The sequence below is a fragment of the Bubalus kerabau genome, chromosome 12 (genome assembly GCF_029407905.1).
Source record: "Bubalus kerabau isolate K-KA32 ecotype Philippines breed swamp buffalo chromosome 12, PCC_UOA_SB_1v2, whole genome shotgun sequence".
NCBI lineage: Eukaryota > Metazoa > Chordata > Mammalia > Artiodactyla > Bovidae > Bubalus > Bubalus kerabau.
The window spans coordinates 68,829,069-68,845,476 of record NC_073635.1 but is presented as its reverse complement, the minus strand read 5'-3'; the positions used below and the strand labels follow the sequence as shown (position 1 = coordinate 68,845,476).

The 16,408-nt window shown below is 39.4% G+C and overlaps 1 protein-coding gene across 1 annotated transcript in view; it reads right to left on the bottom strand.

The window, feature by feature from the left end:
- GPC6 (glypican 6) overlaps positions 1-16,408 on the bottom strand; it is a 1,245,321-nt gene that overhangs the window by 523,201 nt on the left and 705,712 nt on the right. The gene's annotated exons all lie outside the window — the stretch shown is intronic.

Genomic DNA, 16,408 nt, shown 5'->3' with positions numbered 1-16,408 from the left:
CACACACATTCATTTATGAAAAAAAGATGTCTTATTAACTTGTTTTAGAAGATCAAAATACTTAGAGAGACCACAGGGAAAACACATCGAGAACAAAAAGTGAATTCAGGGTACACATAAAACTGATTTTAGGGAGGCTAAGACTGATGAACCATCAAAATTGCTAATACTCTGTTTTAGGATTTATTTCTGATGCAGGTCACAGAGAACCATCACTTTTAGTTTGCAATAAAATAATAAACAAAGAAAAAAAGAGTCCTCTCCCACCTTAACTCCTGTCCACAAAGAAATCCTCATTGCAGTTTTATTATGCTTCAAAAGACAATGCTGCTTGCTTTTCAGAATGCTAGGTCAATGGAACAGCACACTTTCATATTAACTTAAAGTGCATTTCACAGCTTATTTCTGATTTTATGGCACTTCTAGTTTCTGCCAGCTGAAAAAAAAAATCTGCTTTCACAGTGGAAGTCTGACAAGTTATTTCAAGTATATTAACAGCAGGCTACAGTCAGTTGCTCTTTTGTGTTTTCTGTCATTCCTATAGTTCCAACTAGAAATAAGGGGTCAAAATGTTGGAGTTTGGGGGATAACACTGGAATGATGCTTAGTCTCAGTTTTTTGTTAAGAAAGACATCAAAAGGAAAAGTTTCTGCCAAAGACAAATTCTTGGCAATGTAAACCCAGTTCAGTGATCAAAAAAGGTGGTCACTACCCTTCACGCCAACCAGCCAACCAAGAGGCAGCCAGGAGGAGGTCTGATTTAAGCCTGGAACAGATTCTTTAACATTTGTCTTAACCCCACTTCTCAACAAAGCAGAGCATGAAGCATGGATCAAGGCACCAACATTTTATTTCAGAAATAGAAGCCTGATGCCTGAGAGTCAGGAGAAAGGGTGAAATGAGCCAAGGAAGTAAGTAAAGCATTGTGATAAGAAACACTGCTGCCCTGGCTACGGCTCCACAAGGAGCCACCAAGAAACTCAGCTGACCTGGCCTCTTGGAAGGCACGCTTGCCCATCCTGATGCCAGAATTCCCAGGAAGGGTCCTGAGGAGGAAGTACACTTTGCAGTGACCCAGAGAACAAGGAGAGCCACTCTGGCCTGGCTCCTCTGGCCTCCGATGTTATTTATACATATATGTTCAGTGACAGGGAACCCTCCCTTGTCTCCCCTGAACATTTTGGTTTGCTTTTAGCCACTCTGCAGCCACAAATGAAGTTAAATTCCCTTTGTGTTTTGGGGGCTTGCAATTTCAGAAGAAAAGAAAGACATGGCTTAGGTGAGGAGGCCACCAAGAAAGGAAGAAGGAGCTGGTCAAGGGAATCTGAGAAGGTGACAATGTAGGTTCAGTTAAATTCTTAGATTTGCATCATCGATTCAACTTTGAGCTCGTCAACAGGCTATATATATATATATATACACATATATTAATATATATCAGTTACCCATAAATAAGGTCAAGCTAGTTACTCCCAGAATACAATTAATCCTAATACTGAGTCATGGAAATATTCTTCCAATGGTATGTGGACATGGTTTAAGAGAATAAATGGCATCCTCGCTAATAGTATGCAAAATAATAAGTTTCATGGCATTGTTTTTTCAACTCCTCAATTTTGGACAATGATATACTAGCAAAGCTGTTTTGGTAAATGCTGTGGGGTCAAACAAGGCAGTGGAATGCAATAAATTTTAAAATGTACAGGGGAAATCATACATAACATAGACTTTAGGCAACATACCATAATATTTACTCTCCCAAATGCACTTTTGATACATTTATGGCACTATTTATACCCTGGATGAGTTTCACAACTTCTCTTGGGATTTTCACGGGTACCACACAAGGCTGTCACAAGAATTTAACAAGATAACATACAGAAAATTCTAGTGACATAAGACGTAAAGCTCAATAAATGACAGCTAATGACTCCTGGTGATTTTGGCCAGGAGGAGAGAGAAAAGTGCAGGAGAATCTCAGGTTTAAAACAAAATGGCTAGGAGTACATAGACTATTTTAACATCACCAGCAAGAAGGACCGTTTGAGAGGGAAGTTTATTTCAGTGTGGGACATGCTGAGTTTGAAGGATCAAAAAGATACTCATGGTCACTGGAGGACGTCGCCAAGATGGAGGCTCTTGGATTTCCCTCCTTCCACAGAAGCACCAAATGTAAAGCTACACATCTAGAGAGAAATCTAGAAACTAGCTAAATGACTCCTACACATTGGGTGACCGAGAACGTATTCACATCAAAGCAGGTAGAAAAGACTGAGACACTCTCACCATAAACTCAGCTTCCCCTGAGCAGCAAATGCCTGGGACCATATGTCTATCAATAGCACCCCAACATTTAAGGCTTTCACCAGAGGGATGGACCCTCAAATCATTAGCTTTGAAAGTCAGTGAGGTTTGAGTTCACAAGACCCAATGGACTAGAGCAAATGAAGAAACACTTATCAGTGGGCATGTGAGCATTCACCATAGCTGTTTCCCCAGGGCTCAGAGCAGAGGGAAGAGGTGAAAATGATTGCTTACTTTATGGGCTGCTGACTGATGTCTGACTTCTAATCAGAGTGCATTTAGGTGCTCACAGCTATCCTTTAAGAGCCTGTACTTGCCAGTGGGCACTTCTTGACATCTTCCCTCTGGCTTACTCCAACCATAAAACCAAGGCTCCATCTACTTCCTCGAAGGAACTTGTACACACACCCAGTGCCCTAATTTTGTGGCTGTCACCTGAGGGCTGGGACCTCAGATCTCTTAACTTTGATAGCCAACATGGCGCAACACTCCAGGGTTCCACAGGATAACATTCAACAAACAAGAAAGCAGTTTTCAAGTGGGAACATAAACACTTCTTGCAAGGAAAGGATCTGAATAGACATTTTCCAAAAAAGATGTAGAAATGGCTAATAGGTACATGAAAAAGTGCTCCACATCACTGAACATAAGGGAAACACAATAAATACAATGTTATTAATAGAATGTCCATTATCAAAAAGACAAGAGATAAGAAATGTTGGTGAGGATGTGGAGAAAAGGGAACACTTCTACACTCTTGGTAGGGATGTAAACTGGTACAGTTGCTACTGAGAACAGTATGGAGGTTCCTTGAGAAATTAAAAATAGCTCTACCATAATCTAGTAATTCCAATTCTGGGTACACATCCAAAGGAAATGAGACCACTATATTGAAGACATATCTATACTCCCATGTTCATTGAAGCATTACTCACAATAGCCAAGGTATATATGATATATACATGATCAGTTCAGTTCATTTCAGTTGCTCAGTCATGTCTGATTCTTTGCAACCCTATGGACTGCAGCTCGCCAGGCCTCCCTGTCCATCACCAACTCTTGGAGTTTACTCAAACTTATGTCCATTGAGTCGGTGATGCCATCCAACCATCTCATCCTCTGTTGCCCCCTTCTCCTCCCTCCTTCAATCTTTCCCAGCATCGGGGTCTTTTCCAATGAGTCAATTCTTTGCATCAGGTGGCCAAAGTATTGGAGTTTCAGCTTCAGCATCAGTCCTTCCAGTGAAAATTCAGGACTGATTTCCTTTAGGATGGACTGGTAGGATCTTCTTGCTGGACTACTGGAAAAACCAAAGCTTTGACTGGATGGACCTTTGTTGGCAAAGTAATGTCTCTGATTTTTAATATGCTGTCTAGGCTGGTCATAACTTATCTTCCAAGGAGCAAGCGTCTTTAAATTTCATGGCTGCAATCACCATCTGCAGTGATTTTGGAGCCCCCCAAAATAAAGTCTCACTGTTTCCACTGTTTCCCCATCTATTTGCCATGAAGTGATGGGACTATATGTCATGATCTTCTTCATTTTCTGAATGGTGAGTTTTTTTTTTTTTCAATTTATTTATTTTAATTGGTGAGTTTTAAGCCAACTTTTTCACTCTCCTCTTTCACTTTCATCAAGAGTCTCTTTAGTTCTTTGCTTTCTGCCACAAGGGTGGTGTCATCTGCATATCTGAGGTTATTGATATTTCTCCCAGCAATCTTGATTCCAGCTTGTGCTTCATTCTGCCCAGCATTTCTCATAATGTACTCTGCATATAAGTTAAAAAAGAGGGATGGTATGGGGAGGGAGGTGGGAGGGGGGTTCAGGATGGTGACCACATGTACACCCTTGGTGGATTCATGTTAATGTATGGCAAAACCAATACAATATTGTAAAGTAATTAGCCTCCAATTGAAATAAATAAATTTATATTAAAAAAAAAAAAGCAGGGTGACAATATACAGACTTGATGTACTCCGTTCCCCATTTGGAACCAGTCTGTTGTTCCATGTCCAGTTCTAACTGTTCCTTCTTGATCTGCATATTGATTTCTCAGGAGGGAGGTCAGGTAGTCTGGTATTCCCATCTCTTGAAGAATTTTCCACAGTTTGTTGTGATCCACACAGTCAAAGGCTTTGGCATAGTCAATAAAACAGAAGTAGATGTCTTTCTGGAATTCTCTTGATTTTTCAATTATCCAACAGATATTGGCAATCTGATCTCTGGTTCCTTGGCCTTTTCTAAATCCAACTTGAACATTTGGAAATTCATAGTTCACGTACTGTTGAAGCCTGGCTTGGAGAATTTTGAGCATTGCTTTGCTAGCGTGTGAGATGAGTGCAACTGTGTGGTAGTTTGAGCATTCTTTGGCATTTCTTTTCTTTGGGATTGGTTTGAAAACTGACCTTTTCCAGTCCTGTGGCCACTGCTGAGTTTTCCAAATTTGCTAGCATACTGAGTGCAGCACTTTCACAGCATCATCTTTTAGGTTTTGAAATAGATCAACTGGAATTCTATCACCTCCACTAGCTTTGTTCATTGTGATGCTTCCTAAGGCCTTGACTTCACATTCCAGGATGTCTGGTTCTAGGTGAGTGATCACACCATCGTGGTTATCTGGGTCATGTAGATCTTTTTTGTACAGTTCTTCTGTGTATTCTTGCCACGTCTTCTTAATATCTTCTGCTTCTGTTAGGTCCATACCATTTCTGTCCTTTATCGAGCCCATCTTTGCATGAAATGTTCCCTTGGTATCTCTAATTTTCTTGAGATTAGTGTTTCCCATTCTCTTGTTTTTCTCTATTTCTTTGCATTGATCACTGAGGAAGGCTTTCTTATCTCTCCTTGCTATTCTTGGGAACTCTACATACAATTGGGTATATTTTCCCTTTTCTCCTTTGCCTTTCGCTGCTCTTCTTTTAATAGCTATTTGTAAGGTCTCCTTAGACAACCATTTTGCCTTTTTCTATTTTTTTTTTCCTTGGGGATGGTCTTGATCACTGCCACCTGTACAATGTCCTGATCTCCATCCATAGTTCTTCTGGCACTCTGGCTGTCATATCTAATCCCATGAACCTATTTCTCATTTCCACTGTATAATCGTAAGGAATTTAATTTAGGTCATACCTGAATGGTCTAGTGGTTTTCCCTACTTTCTTTATTTTCAGTCTGAATTTGGCAATAAGGAGTTCATGATCCACACCACAGTCAGCTCCCAGTCACATTTTTGCTGATTGTATACAGCTTCTCCTGGAAGGCAATGGCACCCCACTCCAGTACTCTTGCCTGGAAAATCCCATGGATGGAGGAGCCTGGTAGGCTGTAGTCCATGGGATCACTAAGAGTCAGACACGACTGAGCGAATTCACTTTCACTTTTCACTTTCATGCATTGGAGAAGGAAATGGCAACCCACTCCAGTGTTCTTGCCTGGAGAATCCCAGGGACGGGGAAGCCTGGTGGGCTTCTGTCTATGGGGTTGCACAGAGTCGGACACGACTGAAGCGACTTAGCAGCAGCAGCAGCAGCATACAGCTTCTCCATCTTTGGCTGCAAAGAATATAATCAATCTGATTTCGGTTTTGACCATTTGGTGATGTCCATGTGTAGAGTCCTCGCTTGTGTTGTTGGAAGAGGGCGTTTGCTATGACCAGTGCGTTCTCTTGGGAAAACTCTGTTAGGTTTTGCCCTGCTTCATTCTGTAATCCAAGGCCAAATTTGCCTGTTATTCCAGGTATTTCTTGACTTCCTACTTTTGCATTCCAGTCCCCTATAATGAAAATGACATCTGTTTTGGGTGTTAGTTCTAGAAGGTCTTGTAGGTCTTCATAGAACCATTCAACTTCAGCTTCTTCAGCGTTAATGGTCAGGGCATAGACTTGGATTACTGTGATATTGAATGGTTTGCCTTGGAAATGAACAGAGATCATTCTGTCATTTTTGAGATTGCATCCAAGTGTCTGCATTTTGGACTCTTTTGTTGACTATGATGGCTACTCCATTTCTTCTAAGGGATTCATGCCCACAGTAGTAGATATAATGGTCATCTGAGTTAAATTCACCCATTCCAGTCCATTTTAGTTCGCTGATTCCTAAAATGTTGATGTGCACTTTTGCCATCTCCTGTTTGACCATTTCCAATTTGCCTTGATTCATGGACCTAACATTCCAGGTTCCTATGCAATACTGCTCTTAACAGCATCAGATTTTACTTCCATCACCAGTGCCATCCACAACTGGGTGTTGTTTTTGCTTTGGTCCCACCTCCTCATTCTTTCTGGAGTTAGTTCTCCACTGATCTCCAGTAGCATACTGGGCACCTCCCGACCTGGAGAGTTCATCTTTCAGTGTCCTATCTTTTTGCCTTTTCATACTGTTCATGGGGTTCTCAAGGCAAGAATACTGAAGTGTTTGCCATTCCCTTCTCTAGTGGACCGTGTTTTGTCAGAACTCTCCATCACAACCCGTCCGCCTTGTGTGGCCCTTCACGGCATAGTTCATAGTTTCATTGAGTCAGACAAGGCTGTGGTCCATGTGATCAGATTGGTTAGTTTTTTGGGATTGTGGTTTTATACATTATAAATCAATATAATGAAATATTCAACCATAAAAATGAAGGAAAGTGTATCATTTGTGCCAACACAGAAAAACCCAGAGGACATTATCCTAAGTAAAATAAATTAGACAGAGAAAAAAATATACCATATATCACATATATGTGGAATCTAAAAAAAAAAAAATAGTTGAATTCATAGAAACAGAGTTGAATGGTGGTTGCCAGGGGTTGGTGTCGGGAGGCAGGGTAAATAAGGAGAAGGTAGTAAAAGAGTCGCTAAGAGTCAGACTCGACTTCACTTTCACTTTTCACTTTCATGCATTGGAGAATGAAATGGCAACGCACTCCAGTGTTCTTGCCTGGAGTATCCTAGGGATGGGGGAGCCTGGTGGGCTGCCGTCTATGGAGTCAGACACGACTGAAGTGACTTAGCAGCAGCAGCAGCAGTAAAAGAGTACAAACTTTCACTTATAAGATGAACAAGGTCTGAGGATCTACTGTGTAAAGTAGTGACTACAGTTGACAATATTATTTAATTAAAATTTACTAAAAATCTATTTCTGCTTTATTGACTATGCCAAAGCCTTTGACTGTGTGAATCACAATAAACTGTGGAAAATTCTTCAAGAGATGGGAATACCAGACCACCTGACCTGCCTCTTGAGAAACCTATATGCAGAGTTAGAACTGGACATGGTACAACAGACTGGTTCCAAATAGGAGAAGGAGTATATCAAGGCTGTATATTGTCACCCTGCTTATTTAACTTATATGCAGAGTACATCATGAGAAATGCTGGGCTGGAAGAAGCACAAGCTGGAATCAAGATTGCTGGTAGAAATATCACTAACCTCAGATATGCAGATGACACCACCCTTATGGCAGAAAGTGAGGAGGAACTCAAAAGCCTCTTGATGAAAGTGAAAGAGGAGAGTGAAAAAATTGGCTTAAAGTTCAACATTCAGAAAACGAAGATCATGGCATCTGGTCCCATCACTTCATGGGAAATAGATGGGGAAACAGTGGAAACAGTGTCAGACTTTATGTTTTTGGACTCCAAAATCACTGCAGATGGTGATTGCAGCCATGAAATTAAAAGACACTTACTCCTTGGAAGGAAAGTTATGACCAACCTAGATAGCATATTAAAAAGCAGGGATATTACTTTGCCAATAAAGGTCAGTCTAGTCAAGGCTATGGTTTTTCCAGTGGTCATATATGGATGTGAGAGTTGGACTGTGACAAAAGCTGAGCACGGAAGAATTGATGCTTTTGAACTGTGGTGGTGGAGAAGAATCCCTTGGACTTCAAGGAGATCCAACCAGTCCATCCTAAAGGAGATCAGTCCTGGGTGTTCATTGGAAGGACTGATGCTGAGGCTCAAACTGCAATACTTTGGCCACCTCATGTGAAGAGTTGACTCATTGAAAAAGACCCTGATGCTGGGAGGGATTGGAAGCAGGAGGAGAAGGGGACAACAGAGGATGAGATGGATGGATGGCATCACTGGCTGGATGGACGTGAGTCTGGGTGAACTCCAGGTGTTGGTGACGGACAGGGAGGCCTGGCGTACTGCTATTCATGGGGTCGCAAAGAGTTGGACATGACTGAGCGATTGAACTGAACTGAACTGAACTGAATAGAGTAGAACTTGTGTTCTCACTAAAAACAACAAATAAAGGTAAATATGTGAGGTGAGAGATGTGTTAATTAACTGGATCAAAGGAATTTCTTCAGCTGAGGGAATATATAACAAATCATCATAATGTACACTTAAAAATTATACAATTTTACTTGGCAATTATACCTCAATAAAGCTGGGGAAAAACAGAGAAAAATATGGTTGCCAAGTTTGGCTAGGAGATCTAAGTTCTGTGTGGTTAAGAATGTTCTTACACAATTTCCAGTTCTTGAATCACTAACCCATTGCTAGGAATAGTGTAGGCACTGCTGAGTTTTTCCAGCAAGTTATGGAATTTCCCTTCTAATCTCATAAATTCTCTTGGTCCCTAATGTTTTTCTCTTGTCCATGTTTTTCCAGCTTTTTGAGTGTGCACTCATTTACATCCCATTTATTCCCTCCTCTCCTGACCATCTTTACTATTCTTACTGCTTATCAGCTAACTAGAATTAAAGGAAAGAACTGTTCTTAATTAGCAGATGTGATAAAATGGCATTGTAATAAGACAGAGATCAGTGCTTTATTTGGAAGTAAGGCCTGTGAAAAAATTTAAAGTTCTCCTTGAAATTGGAGCACTCACATGCAGACAGAAAGCAAACGCTATGAGAGAAAATGGCTCAATTTAAAGGCGAATTTCCAAAAGCATTATAACAAAGGACAACACAGAGAGTGAATGTGTTTTCAAATTGGTGTCCAGTTTGTAAAGAATGTGTTTCTCTAGCTGTATTGTGTACAGAAATGATCTTCAACATCCTTTCTCAGGAAAAGCTGATTTTTGCCCCTAATGGGTGTATTAATGCTCAATAAAGCAAAGTCAAGGGAATTTCAATAAAAGCCAGCTCCTGGTAGATTTTTCCCCCTTTGGTTTCTTTAACTGGGAAAGGGTAAGCAATCTCTAGATAACTGGAACATTTCAAATAGGTTTTTAATCATATTCTAATTCATTCTCTATATAGTATGTACAATAGGGTCTTGCAAGAAGATAATGACCAAAACCTCCAGTTTTTGTGAATGCTATTGTTAGTGACTAAATGTGTTTTCCCCAGATTCATATGCTGAAATCCTAACCCCTGATGTGATGGTATTGAGAGGTGGAGGTCTTTGGTGGTAATTAGGTCATGAGGGTGGGGTCCTCACAAATAGGATTAGCACCATTATAAGCATCTCTTATAAGAGAAAGCCTATTTCTGCCAACTGAGAATACAACAGAAGATGTCAGTCTGCAAACCAGAGAGGGCCTACATAAGAATCTGATAATACTGGTACCTTGATCTTGGACTTCTAGCCTCCAGAACTATGAAAAATAAATCATTGCTGTTTATAATCCATTCAGTCTATGGCACTTTGTTAAAGCAGCTGAACTAACAAATACAATGGCCTTATTTGCAGACATAATTAAATGAAGGATCTTGGAATGTGATCATCCTGGACCTAGGATGGGTCCTAAGTCCGAGGACTTGATGTTATACACACACATCTCACAATTACAATCTTCAGTTCAGTTCAGTTCAGTTTAGTCACTCAGTTGTGTCGAACTCTGTGACCTCATGAATCGCAGCATGCCAGGCCTCCCTGTCCATCACCATCACCCAGAGTTCACTCAAAATTATAATCTTAAATCCTAAAAGTAACTCATTCTGGTAAGTTCTACTTTATTTTGCAAAGGAGAAAACAAGGTTTCTTAGTGTCAGGTGACTTGTTTGAGGCTACCCCACTAACAGGTGCCAGAGTTTGGGATTCAAACCCCATTCAACTGACTCCAAAGCCAGGGTGGTGGTGGTGGTGGTGGGTGGGTGGGTGGGGAGGCTTCTTGCACTAAACTGCACTGGTCTCTATCCTCTGGTTGTCTCTGTATGGGGCTGAAGGACAATGAAGGGCACTGCCTGGGTCAGCCTCAGAGAGGGACATGGGTGACTCAAATTTTTCACTGCTCTGCACATCTCTGTGAATGGCTGCAAAACTATGGCTAGTATTGATTTAGGGGGTTACAAATACATTTTAGTGAGTAGGTAGATTTTACAACAGAATTTGTGAATAATTGGAATCAACTATTTTCAATATATATGTTATACCTGGAAGTATATAAATATATATTTATGTATTCCTTTTGATCTCTTTCCTTGGTCCCTGCTTCCATTTTCTAAAGGTGTGGCTACCCACCTTGGGTCCTTATTAGGCCTGACTGATGCATACATGAGGCCTGTGGCTGCCAAATAGATTGTGTAGTAAGAAAATCTCATCAGATCCCTTCGCTGACTATTCTGGATTTTCTAAAGTGTTGGCTGTACAAAGGACTATGTGGACCTGACCCTTGAACACCTGTGAACTCTATTTGTCCCTCTTTGCATAGAAGTAAAGGCCTCACATCTACCCCTTTTTTTGGACCTTTTATTAAAGGTGAAAACTATATTTGAACTGGAAATTAGCACACTCACAGTCTCCATAAAATTACCTCTTAGAGACATTGTTCTCTGCTTTCAAAGAAGGCCATGCCTGAGTATCTGCAGTGTTTGAGCAGACAATTCAATGTTGAATTGCAGGAACAGGAAATGTGCATATGTATTGTTTTTGGTTATAAGAACTCTGATATATAGTACAGTAGGGAGCCTTTGGGTTCTGCATACCCTCTGTAAAACAGAGCTTATTTTACCTGAAAACAAAAACAAATCATTTCTGAATAATTAATAAGATTTGCTGATTCCACCAGCTTAAGTGATCAGTTTAATGTCTGATTGGATTAGAGAAGGGAGGCTGAAGTTTTCTTGACACCTCATGCATACTTTAGGACTTTGGGGTGTCTTATCTCTTCCATCAGTTTGGCTGTCCAGGACCCCCACACTGAATGAACCAATGAGACCAACCTAGTTTCAGAGTCAGGGGTGATAACTCAGGGATGAAAGTATCCCAAGTGATTCCTCCGGAGGTGAGATGGATACTCCATCAGATCTATCCATCAATCCGTCCCTTTTACTTCCCCCACCTCTGCAAAACCCCAAACACTCTCTCACACATAACAGCTAGGAAACTGCCTTCTAGCTTTATTATTGATTCTGTCCCTGTGTTCCTCAAAAATCTGAAATACAGAAATTTCAATGAAAACTGCTATCTCCTCCTCCCAGTACCAGCAAAGGACATGGGAGAAAAAACATTGTTGAGTGATGGAACTGGAGATGAGAGACAGATGGAGTCAAAGACAGAGACAGAGGAGAAATCATACACAGTATCTGGAAATGGAAACTGGGAGGCATCAGAAAGACAGCTTGAAAGTCACTCTGTGTTTAAAGCTGCTTCTAAACCAAAGGTTAAGAAGTTTGACTTCAAGAATTTTTTCCCTAAAACCCCTTCACTTCCATTCCATCTCTCTGAGCACTCCATCATGGGTCACATCAAAGAGGGCGACACTGATGACTAAAGAGAGGTCAGCCCTTTCAAACAGGACTCGATCAGATAGAATGATAGCAGTGGGCTTCATTGTGAGAACTGGATCAGCTGGAAAGTCCCATTTGTTACTCATAGTTTTCTCAAGAATGATTTCCACTGAGGCTTGTCTTTTTTTTAAGAGTTACCACTTCTTTTTCAATGAAACTAATATCTGCAGTGCTGTTTTCTGCTCTTTCATGTTGCTTTTCTTTTCTTTTTTTTTACTTTTCTTTCCTTATCGAGTCCACAGTGTTCTATGAAAATGAAAATGACATAATACTCACCCTCGCTGAATTCTCCATAATAAGCCTCAGAATAAGGTCAATACCACACTCTGTGTTTTGCTTCAAGTATCATGTGTTTTCTATCGTTTTAGCATTTTCTTTGCAGAGGGCGCCTTTCAGACTTTCAAATGGCTAACACACTTTTATTTCTCCAAAAAAGCGTAAGTTTCACTCATCTGTTCAGCAGAAATTACTGTGTGTCAGGCACAGCCTTAGACCCTGAAAACATAATTGTGCACAAAACACTCAAGTGCATGCCTTTGTATGACTTTTATTCTAGTGGGAAATACAGTTAATATATAGATACTAAGGTAATGAAAGGTTCTAAGAAGAAAAAGAAAGCAGAGGGAAAGAGTTAAGAGCCTCATCATTGCCACCCCCACTATTTTATTACTAAACACAAACAAGTGTAAATGCTGGAAACATAAAGAGAAACCCAAGGGGCTGCAGTTACTTTGCAGCCTCCATTTCACAGTGGCTGTAGATTTATTCACTGCATTACCCAGGGACTCTGCAGTTTAATCAGAACACGATCTGTCACTTCCAAAATACAGTAGGTGACCTCATTTGTGCTTTAATCACATAGTATCATAACTACTCAGACTTCCAAAAGCATTTCTATTCAAACCCTTGTCCTTATCTGACCTTGACATATTGAAAGTATTTATGAAGCCTGCGATTTATTCCTTTCTCTTTTAATCTGAGTTATTGGCGGAACTCTTGGTCATACTTGGTTAATCTTCCTTTACCTTTAGGCAGAAATCTTTGTGGCTTCAAACTGCTGTGATAAAACTTTTAAAATGGCTAATCTTTATGGAGAAAAATCTTCTTGGGGTATAAGATTTTTTTGCCTTATAGTTTCACTCTCTGCAAATGATCCTAACCGCCCACCAAAGGATTTCATACGTTTTTGTTTCTTCTCTTAGACAGTAAAAACATCTGTTATTCTTGTAAAATTACACTTGAGAAGGGATTGCTGTTATATGCTCTGATCAAGCTGTAAATTTCTTCTTAATTCTGATATTGATTATTTATCTGTAGGCAAGTAAATCTATTTGATCTGATGCAGTTACTAAATAGAGTTATAACCTCAAAGGTCTAGATTAGTCTGGTCTTACCTTTCCCTTCCTGAGTGACCTTGAATGAATTATTAACCTCTGTCTACTTCTTCATCTATAAATCTTAATAAAGTTAAAAACTGCAGTGATATCCCAAGGATGATTTGATAGAGGAAAATTCCAACTATACAGGTTTCTGCAGAGGGTGATGAAAATCAACTATTTAAAACACTATACTTTTCTAATTGGAGAAGGAAATGGCAACCCACTCCAGTGTTCTTGCCTGGAGAATCCCAGGGACGGGGGAGCCTGGTGGGCTGCCGTCTATGGGGTCGCACAGAGTCGGACACGACTAAAGCAACTTAGCAGCAGCAGCATACTTTTCTAATAGCTGGTGATTAAGGAGTACAGATCAAGTGTCTTTAAGGTTAGGTGGAGAACTAGAATTAGACAAAAACCTGAATAACACCACAATCTAACCCATCAAAAATAGAGGAGAAAATTCTATTTTTGCATCATAGTGTAGTGACAAGATTGCTAGGTCACTGAAGTATTAGAACAGTGAGAGACTTTTGGGTTGTTAAATATTATTATTAAGAAAATTTAAATAAAATAAAGGATTGTAGCATGTGTCTGAGCACATATCTTTGAAAGTATTTATTTCTACTAATTGAAGGGTTGTGGATATTCCCTAACATTTCAAACTCTAAATTTCCTTCAAGGAATTTATAGATTTTTATTTTCTTTTAAAAAGGAAGTATCTAATCCTTCTTACTTAATTTCTCCTCCTTGTACTCTCACCAAATCACAGACAAAAATTGGAAAATGAACTCTTGCCCTCATCTCCATGTGTATATTGAATAAATATGTCTTTGAATATAAATTTTTTATTCCAAACAAACTGACTAGTAAACTAAAAATAAGTGGAGTCTATACATATCTTAGTCAGAAAAAAAAAAAAAAAGCCTTACTAGAATCAGCTCTTTGATTTTTTAAAAAAGCTACCAATGAATCCTCCATTTTATCACTCTTCATTTTATCATAGTTTTATCACCACTGTTTGCATATGGGCTTCCCTGGGGGCTCAGTGGTAAAGAACCCCCCTGCCAATACAGGTGACATAGGAGAATGAGTTCAATCCCTGTGTTGGGAAGATCCCCTGGAGGAGGAAATGGCACCCCACTACAGTATTCTTGGAAAATTTCATGGACAGAGGAGCTAAATGGGAGAAAAAAACTGAAGTGAAATAAGAGGTGGGGCTGGAATAAGAGGTGGGGCTGGAGATGTAAAAGCCGTTGAAACATACACTTCCCTCTGTATTTTCTATGTTTTACCTGAAAACTTAATCTGAAAGCTTTTCTATGTGAAGAAAACATCAATGTGGTGACTCAACCACCTTAAGTATCTGGCAATGATGACAATTTTCACTGAAAAAAAATATCAGCCATGGAAAGCTATGTGTCACATACAGTGATGGTCTTGGTGGTATCTCCATAAATGTGGGATTTAGAATACTGAGTAGTGAATTTGTAAATGAAAAGTTCTCTGTAAGACTGTGTCATCAGCATTTGTTCCATCAATATCACTTGATCCTTAGATATAATATGTTATTTAGCACACGCTGGAAATTTGCCAGTTGGAGTTCCTTTTCTGGGAGGCCGGAATTGAGACTGGCAGTATCTAACTGGACTAAAAGCTGGTCTCTTAAAGACAGAGGATGAGAAGCCTGGCACCATGGCATTTTGCAGTAGGTGGACTGAGTAATTGAGAAAGATGCTTTGCCAAAAGAATGACAAGATGGTGATGATCCATTGAGAAAAGGAAGGGGATGAGTGAGAGCTGGGCAGAGAGCAAGGGAGAGGGAGGGAAACTCTTTGTCTTTATCTCAGGAGCCAGGCTGAATTCTTGCCCTGGGGTTTTGGAACACCTTGGGATCCTTACAAATAAACTTTCCTTTTGTCTGTTAAAACTACCAAACTGGTTTCTGTTGCTTGCAACTGAAGATTTCTAATAGTAATAGTCTCTGAAATAATACTAAGGATCAAAAATTGAGTGTTCTAATATTTATTGATTTTAAGTTTCTGACATTCTCTCAGAGGAGTAAACTATCCCTTATGAAAACCACCATCTGTGGGTGAGATCCTTTACATCTCTTCTTGGTCCTTCATCTCCATTTTTCATTCTTGATTGTTTTCCTTGTCAAGGTCTCTTGCTACTTGTATCAACTCTTATTTCTCAGTCTTGGCTTAAAACATAGAAAAGAGAACCCCTGACTGTATTCATTCATTAGGTCATTAAACTTGATCCCTCATATTGGCTTATTCTCACATAATGTTGAAGAGAAAACAGCTATTTGTCATACTTTCATGTGGTGAAACCAAAAACTTAGTTATTCCTTAATTTAGCTTCTATCTTCTTACTTGATTCAAATAAATGTTTCTCAGAATCAGATGTGAGTTGAACAAATAATGCATTTGACCCTAAAACCTGATTATTTTTATTTAGAAAACTGTGGTTCCTGAGATAATTATAGTGGATTAATTATAGTTTGTCTTGGTGTTTTTACCAATATGACTGGCTGGAAAATTAATGAATTTCTCATAACCACCTATTATAATAATAGTTACTTTTCTCAAGTACCTGATATGGGTTAGGTACTCCTATGGCTATTTTTTAATAAAGCATTAATAATCATTGAAACATCCCTATAAGGTTTAATGGAGAAGTTTATTAAGGTTAAACTACTTATCCAGGAATATACAACAAGAAGCAAAACTATGATTTGAATCCAGTTCCCTGTGGACCTCAGCACTCAGTTTGTTTCCACAATACCAAGTGATTTCTAAATAAATAATTGCTCAGATACACACTATGGCAGGAAAGAAAGATAACCCCCAGAAGTTTTCCCTTGGTATTTAGAGAAACAGAAATATAAATTCTTATAAAAACTAATACAAATTTAAAACAAAAAGATATTTAAAGTAAACATTTTAAACTAAAAAGAAAAGTATTACCATTCCAAGAGTGTAGAAATTGTACCAGACCATTCCAAAAATAGAACATTATTTTCTCTCCTGATAGATCATAATAGGCTACCGTCATGCATT